The sequence below is a fragment of the Chenopodium quinoa genome, unplaced genomic scaffold (genome assembly GCF_001683475.1).
Source record: "Chenopodium quinoa cultivar QQ74 unplaced genomic scaffold, ASM168347v1, whole genome shotgun sequence".
Classification (NCBI taxonomy): domain Eukaryota; kingdom Viridiplantae; phylum Streptophyta; class Magnoliopsida; order Caryophyllales; family Amaranthaceae; genus Chenopodium; species Chenopodium quinoa.
The window spans coordinates 1,959,147-1,965,573 of NW_018745068.1; the positions used below are offsets into that span (position 1 = coordinate 1,959,147).

Genomic DNA, 6,427 nt, shown 5'->3' on the forward strand with positions numbered 1-6,427 from the left:
TAAAGTTGATAGGACTTGCCTTGTCTTGACCTCCGACATCCCACACGGTAAAGCTGATGTTCTTGTATTCCACAGTCTCCACATTAAATCTTGTAAACACATAAGAACAAGTTCCAAACACATTATACACAGCCGAGTATATGCAAAAAGCATCAACAAGTCCAAGACATAAGATCAGACCAATACCAAAAAACTAAACCGGATATGCCAGGATAGTTCTTTTTACGAGTGTTACAAGGAGGACAAACAAAGGATAAAAAGTCACTTCTCTTTGGTTACAAAAAATAAAGGGCAATATTTCCTTGCTCAAAATTTAGAAAAGCTACACATTTTAAATGTAAAAGATATGATCCTGAATCACAATAAAATACAGAACTTGTACACAGTAAACGTCAACAATAACGAGTAGTGTTGTGAAGGCAAATGGTTACATGAGTGTGGTGCTGGTTATTTAGCATTCCATAAACCATTTACCAGGCAAAGTCATTCAGTGAAGCTTGTAATAGAGGACTTAAAATTCCGAAAAAGTGGAAAAACGTCAAAAGGTTGCAGTGATTTGGACACAATTTCAACACGAGGAATACACTAGTGAATGAAAGGGAAACCAGGGAAAATCTCTAAATTGATTTACCGCGTCTAAACATATCGAATATAGTAATATAAAGGGGAGACAATGACCAAAAGCAAACACGCTAGTCATGGAAGGTCAAGTATTTTATGAGCATAGTACTACTGCATAATCATCACAATACCGAAAAAAATTCAATATGAACAGAATCCACAATATAATCATAAAAAGTTCGAAATTAAAAAATCTAGAGACATACCGATGGTGGGAATGGTGGTGACAATCTCTCCCAGCTTAAGCTTGTAAAGAATTGTAGTTTTACCAGCCGCATTGAGACCCACCATAACGATTCGCATTTCCTTCTTGGCAAATAACCGGCTAAACAATTTGGTAAATGATAGCCCCATATTTCACCTAACAGATCCAAACAAGAAAAATGAACAAACGAGTGAATCTCTGGAATCTGGATGTGAGCTGACAAGATCTAATGGATAATTTCATATTGCATCTAAGTAAAACACAAAGGATACGTAGTTGCCTTCAGTATAGGCTTGACCATCTACAGCAGCAAAATTTACTACAGTATAAGAACAGGTCTAGCAATTAATCCTTAAATAGCTATCAGCTATAGAGAAATTTCTTCTTTAGCCATTAGCAACAAGGCATTAACATCTAAATTTCAGTAAAGTTCAGGAGCACCCCCCGCCACAACAGCTCCCAATGCTCATTGATTAATCTGTGTAAATATGCAGCAACAGAACAAAATTATTATCACTATACTTGTCAAAATCAATCTTTAATGTATTATCTCTTTTAAGCCAATCCAAAATACATAACTATTTTGAAAAATTATAATTATTTGTTCATCAACATCATAGTCGTCCGTCCCTGCAAATCTACCCCATATGTCGGTACCAAGAAGTCACTCCCTGTCCTATCATTAGAATTTTCAGAGTAGTCACTCACTGCACTATCATTAGAAGAATCATTTGAATTAGAATTTCCATCCCCAACAAGGTTCCTGTCCTCCATGGGAACATCTTCTGGTTCCTCTGGCCTCACCAGATTGGCCTCCAGATCTTTGTAACGCCTATAATTAGGCAAGCACTTGACAACATTCGTTCAATAGGAATATTTTTCAGTAACAAAATCATAGAAAAATAATAATTTCATATAAGCTCTGCTATAGAAAGTAGAGATGGTACGACAAGTAAAGCTAAATCTTGTAAGTTGCAAACAGAGATATATTTGAAAATGAAACCAACATACATGAAATCATAAAAACCATTAATTAAAAACCAAGAGGCAGTGAAACTTTCCAGATTTCTGATGACTATTTCTTTGTTATGGAACTAATAATACATGAGACATAACAGGCATTCAACCAATCTCACAGCCTTCACACTCACTACATATCAGGTCATCTCTTGAAGGAATCTCCTATTATCTGCTTACTTATCATAATTCATTATTTCATACAATTTGCAGAACATACAGTATACAGGTAGGTACTCCTGCTCATGAAAGTGCTGAAGAGATTACCAAGTATGAAGTAGTTTTGTTGAGTATTTCAACTCAAAATGAGAGAGCGGGTGAAAGCAATAGGAACATCAAGGCATGTGCAACTACATCCTTTTTTCCGATAAGAAACAATGCTTTTACAAGTAGTAGAAACTTCTCTAATTGAATCGGATAGCTAGCCAAATATGTGAAAAGGGCATTTATCAATATATGAACTAGTATATCCAAGTAGCAATTGCGTAACAAATCTTTGAAGAGTGATAATCAAGAGCTTAGAAAATCACCTATGCATGAGATAAATAGCTGATACATGTTGTGAGCATCAGAGCACCAAATCCAGCATATACAACAGGTACTCCAGGGTTAGTCTGAAAATACATGTGGATTAGCCAAGGGGAAGCTAAATGAGGTAATAAGAATTGCTAAATGAGCTAAGTGATTGCCATTTACAGCAATGTGAGAATTAAATTGCAGCCTTGCAACTACAAGATAAATATCCAAGTGTTAACATGCTATTTGCCATTTAAGCTGCTCAAAAAGGAATGCTAAATTGCTAATTACAGGGGAGAGAGAGCATTTCAACCAAGTTTAAGGAGTTTAGGTAAAGAAAATTCAAGTCCGTCCATTATAGTCCTTTTTATTAGAGATTATCATGGTTCATCAGGCAAACTAAAGGTAAAACCATCATCTTACCTCGAAGCTGGTTCAATGGAGGTGAGAAAGCTCAGAATCGGTGGAGGTGTAGCCATGACAAGGAGGCCGTTAGGGTGGAGGTGTAGTCGTGCGCGCTTTAATGACAAACCCTATATTACCACAACCCTAAAATTACTAAAATTGATCAGAAAATCAGCGACAAACCCTAGATTGCGAAAGAAAATCAATGAATTCGCACAACCACAAGAAAAATCTTACCTCGAAGTGAGTTCAATGGAGGCCAGAGCTGGTTCAATGGAGGTATTGCTTCAATGGAGTGAGAAAGCGCGTAAACAAATTCAATGGAGAGAGAGCGAGCTGCTTCAATAGAGTGCAGAAGAAGATGCGAAAACGAGAGGGAGATGCGAAAACAGAGAGGGAAAGCTGGGAGGAAGAATAGGAGATGCAAAAATGGGAGGGAATTGAAAGAGAAGAACAGAACGAAGAGGGAAATTCGAGTACGCTTCAATAGAGGAGAGAGAGAGAGGCAGATCAGATGAGAGAGGAGGAAAGATCGAGGAAATGAAAGCAAGAGAAAGAAAGAGTATATCCGGGTTTTTTTTTTTTGTATTTTACAATAGATTTCCCACCGGTTCGAACTGAACCGGTGCCAAATCCCTTTCTCCTCCTTTTTTTTCTCTTTTTTAATTGGCACCGGGTTAAACCGGTGCAAAAAGTATAAATCCCCACCGGTTTAATAGGAATCGGTGCCAAAAGTCTGTATTCCCATTCCCGCCCATTTCTTTCCCACCGGTTTTCAAAAACCGGTGCCAAAAGTGCGGTGTTGATTTCCTTTTTTCAACTAGTGATATTAAAGTACAAAAGTACACAACGATACACTAACCGTATTTAAGTGAGCGCAGCTCCGATACCGCTGTTGGGTTCCGTAGAGTCCGACTCTACGCGGAAAAGAAACCCACCCAAGACCCACACACTAATTAAAGCGACTAAGCATGCAATCACTAATTAAACAACAATTAAGAGAGAGAAGAAAAGACATTCTTACCCTTGGCGCGTCCTTCACTCGAATCTCGAGCTCTTACTTGAAAATTCCAACCCCGCAAATGCGAAGGTCTCTGACGGCTCGTACCCACGAACCCAACCCGAACGATCCAAGTCTTGAAGGTTAGTCGGGACCAGACCAATAAAAACTAGAGTTTTACGAACTTAAGGTTTTCTCACTTTTCCAAGGAGATGCCTTTTTAGTTCCACTCAAGTGTTCTTCCCAAATCCCAAAACCTTCGTATTTATAGGGAAATGAACCTTGAATTCCCACTCTCAATCAATGTGGGAGATTTGCAATTTTCCCATTTTATTTTAATTAGAAATAAAATAAAATTGCAATTCAATCAATAAGTTACAAGTGGCACAAGGAGTATAAGAGATTAGGTGAGGACCATATCCAAGGGGGGGACCATAGCCTTCCTCCCCAAGGCAAAGCTCACACCCCTTGGTTCCCACTAGCAAACCGGCTTTCCCCATCCAAGTGGCTGGCTGGCAGCCTGCCTTGGCTGCCAAGGCTGCCAGCTGGCGCCTAGCACCAAGGTTGGGCAGCCTGGCCAGCCAGCTAGCACACACACGCACAGCCAGCTAGCATGCGCAGCCAGCCAGTGCATGCGTGCTGCTAGCGAGAAACGAATGCTGGGCGCTGCTGCTAGGCGAGGCATTGCGAGCTGCTTGCTGGGCGCTGCTATGCGAAACACACGCACCCACACGCACAGCACAACACGTTGTTGGCTGGTGTGTGGTGTTGTACGATGCTATGCGAGGCACACACACACGCATGCACGGCCCAGCACGCTGCTGGCTGGTGCGTGGTGCTGTGCGATGCTGTGCGAGGCTGCAGCGCCTAACATGCTAGCAAGGCCTAGCCTTGCGATGCTTGCTAGGCTAGCTGTGCGCCAGCGCCTAGCATGCTAGCAAGGCCTAGCCTTGCGATGGCTGGGTGACGAGGGTTAAATCGGTCGCTACAATCTAACTCTCAATCAAACAATACTTATACGAACACCCTATAACCAAGTACAATGGCAAATAAAGGTTCGGTCCACGAGGAACGAGAGTAATTGCAAATCAATCTTAAACCTAAGCTAGTTCGAAATCAATGGAAAATGGTGTTCTAAAATACTACTAATAAGATGGAATAAATCAATAAACTAAGACACTAGGGAGAACGGGAATTCACCAAACCATCGGTAACTACGCAACAAGGAATCACAGAGACAAACGGGATATGCAAAGACTATATGTCTGATCAATATCATGTGATAGGAAGATACCGGGCAATACTAAGCTTGGATTTCTCATGCACTTAACATTACTCGATACATAATCAAACCACATTCAATAATGAAATACTCAATTCACAATCTCTTGTTCAAATCAAGGATATCATGCAATCAAATTCAAGATTCTAGGTTAGCTACTCCTATTATAATGAATTAACATGCAATCGCATATAATCAATTTAATCACAATCCGTTTATCAAAATCAATCCTCAATTACATAGGTTACCTAGGCCGGATTTCATCCCGAAACCCTAGCTAGGAGACTACTCACAGATATTCATAATCAAAGCAATAATGAATTCCAAAAGCATAATAGATATAAACATGAATTCTGATTAAGGAATAATAAAGCTTCATTAATAAACAAGAATGAATAATACCAATTGTATTGATGCGAATCAATGGAAAAGTTCAGAACTTTGATATCCGTCGTCAATGAATAAAACAAAGAATCTTCACAAAAATCTTGCTTCAAATCAATCCAAGAAAACTTAAATCGCTAGAATAATCTCTAAGAAAACTAATGAATCTCTAATACTAAGAACGTTCTCCAATAACTCTCTACAAAGGCTCTCAAAAACTATCTCTAAAACTGTCCGTCAAATCCTCTTAAAGTCGGGCCTTATATACGTCTTCTAATTTAGAGAAGTCAAGCGCGCAGTTAACCCTGGATCAGCACGGCCGTGCTGTATTTGGCACGGCCGTGCTAGCTTGGCAGCAGGTAAACCGAATTTCTTCTTCAATTTGGCACGGCCGTGCTATATATGGCACGGCCGTGCATCTTCCTGGCACGGCCGTGCTAAAATTGACACGGCCGTGCTGAATATGCTCTAGCACGGGGCTCATACTGAAGCTGACACGGGCACGAGCAACATCTGGCACGGCCGTGCTAATGGCCTGCACAGCCGTGCTGGTGCGTGGATACTGACACGGCCGTGCTATTGGCGTGCACGGCCGTGCTGCCTTGCCTGGGGCTGCTTGCTTATAGGCCAGCACGGGTGTGCCTATGGTAACACGGCCGTGCGGCCTGTGCTATGTAATCAATGCACGACACTTGAACTTCCTTAACTCCTCGGACTTCGGTCAAGGCTAGCTCGGTTACGCATCAAGGGCTCGGGATCCGATTAAACTCGGTTGATATTACCTGAAAACACATCAAAAACAAATCGAAAACCCGTGAAGCACGTAATATGGGGAACGTAAGCATAACAAGGTAATAATCGGCCAAAACGGCCCCAAATACATCCAAAATCATCCTAAAATATGCTCTAAAGTGCGCCCTAAAGTGCGCTTGTCAAAACCCCCCAAGCTACACTTTTGCTAGTCCTCGAGCAAAAACCAAGGGAAACACACACAAGA

The 6,427-nt window shown here is 40.9% G+C and overlaps 1 long non-coding RNA gene across 1 annotated transcript; it reads right to left on the reverse strand.

The window, feature by feature from the left end:
- Positions 1 to 829: 829 nt before the first annotated feature.
- LOC110709511 lies at positions 830 to 3,598 on the reverse strand. The gene is made up of 4 exons (XR_002508965.1): positions 3,002 to 3,598; positions 2,783 to 2,908; positions 2,374 to 2,457; positions 830 to 982 (listed from the first exon to the last, which is right to left on the reverse strand). It is a non-coding gene; the product is annotated as an uncharacterized LOC110709511 (long non-coding RNA).
- Between the last annotated feature and the right edge of the window lie 2,829 nt (positions 3,599 to 6,427).